Source organism: Sceloporus occidentalis, unplaced genomic scaffold (assembly GCF_023333645.1).
Source record: "Sceloporus occidentalis isolate IW3139 unplaced genomic scaffold, rSceOcc1.0.p SCAF_2, whole genome shotgun sequence".
Lineage (NCBI taxonomy): Eukaryota > Metazoa > Chordata > Lepidosauria > Squamata > Phrynosomatidae > Sceloporus > Sceloporus occidentalis.
This window is the reverse complement of record NW_028316982.1, coordinates 194,972,113-194,974,182: the sequence shown is the minus strand read 5'-3', so window position 1 is coordinate 194,974,182 and position 2,070 is coordinate 194,972,113.

Here is a 2,070-nt window from a genome sequence, read left to right as displayed (position 1 = left end):
TACGCCCGCCTCTTTAGCACCAACTGACAACCGCACTAGCCAATCAGAAAGCGGCCCTCGCGAAAAAAGGCGGGACTAACTTTGGAGTGGCAAGGCCTTGCGACCAATAGCGGCGTCAGAGGCGAGGCACGCGGCCAGTCTGCTTCAGAGGGTCACGGGACTCCACGGGAACGGAGGGCGGAGGCTTCGGCTTGAGTGACAGCACCGTTAGCCACTCGCGACGTAGGAGATCGCTCGGCTCTTTTCCAAACCTATGAGAAAGTGGTTTTTTTTTTTTAAGTGTCTATTCGGGGAGCATGCGCAGATGGGTCGTCTCGAGGAAGAAGGGGCGGGCCCATCTCAATGCGTTGACAGGAAATCCGACCAATTAAAATAGGAAAGATCCGTTTGACGTTTGCGACGGTTTGCCTAAAGAGGCGGAGGGCTTTCGACGTGATTGGCAGGACGATGGGCCAATGAGAGTCCGAGGGATCGCGAAGGCGGCATATAGACCAATAGCATGGCTAAGAGGAGGAGCCGCTGGTGCGACTGCGGCGGTTATTTTTTAACGGCTCTGAAGAGAGAGAGAGAGAGAGCAGGGAGGCCCTTTAAGGGTCAATAAAGCTATGGACCCAGCAGCTCCTTAGCTTCTCCCTGAGTCTCCTGGCCTAAGTTCCTCCTCCTTGTGCTCCCTCTCAACCGAGCTAGAATACACTGGTGTAATATGCCAGCCTCCATGGGCTTGGAATATAGTTACAGTGGTTTTGTTAAAATACATATCGATTTAAAATGGCAAATAACACACACACACATATTAAAAAGATCCACATTTAAAAGTCACAGTTTAAAAACCAACTGGATGCGCCTTCCTGAAGAGGCTGGCCTTCGATGTTGTTCTGAATCCACACAGCGTATTCAGCTGTCGGATCTCTCCCATGGGGCCCTGGGGTTTATTGCAGCCCCTAAGCTCTCTGACAGAGAAGGCTAAATACCACACAGAACTAATCCCAGAATTCCATAGCACTGAGCCACGGTAGTTAAAGTGGCGCCAAACTGCACTGTTCCTGCAGCACAGAGTTCAATGTTTCCACATTTCAATGCTTTGTTCCTCTGAAATGTAACCTATAGCGCCTAGTATTACAGCAATAGCGAGTACATTTCTTTTTTTAATTTTTTTTATTAAGGCTTATGAAATAACAAACATAAACAATAGAAATAACAGACTTTTGGGAACGAGCAAAATGAATTTCCAGCCATTCATACATCCTTTCGAAGTTGTAAAAAGATCCAGAAAGGGAAACCATAGATCAATTTGCCACAGTCGGCGGCCAGTGTCCAAGATGGTGCAAAGGTGGAGCAAAATGAGATGTACTGTTATCGACATAATCAATAAAAACAGACCAATCCCCAATGAATGTGTGCGCCTTTTTGTGTCCAGATCTGTTCTTGAAGCAATAGGAAGGTTTTTCTGACAACCATGTGTCCCAGACATTTCCCACCAAATTCCCCATCATCTAGTTCTAGCTGCAGAGATTAAGAATGATGAGCCTCTGGTGTTTTAGATGACTATTGGCTTTGCTGAAGATCGATAACAATAATAAGGCCAGATAAAAATTCATCATTTGTTTATGATGTCAGATATCTGCATCAGTATTTAATTCCAAAAAGCATGGCCCTTGGATATTGGAGCCACGTGTGAAAAGGAGAGATTGCCCCTCGAACACCTCACCCTGCTTTTTAGGGCTCTTCCCTTTTCTGTCAGTTGTCCTGCCTCACAACCATCCCTATTGACAGGGGAAAGGACAAGACTAGGCCTCAGAGTCCCATCCTCATCACCATCTTAATTTCTATCTTACTTTCCCAACAAAACTGGGATTCAAAGTGACTCACAATTTAAAAGAACAACACAATCAGCCTCAATGCCAATCTTTTACAGCATAACTTGTTGTGTCTCCTTGCCTTTTAATATTGGCCCTGGGTTTTCAGACTGGTTTTGCAAATGACATAAAATGTAAGGACACAGGAAGCTGTTTATATGTAGTCAGATACTGTCCATCTTGCTGACTGGCAGTGGTATCACTTTCAGGTTTC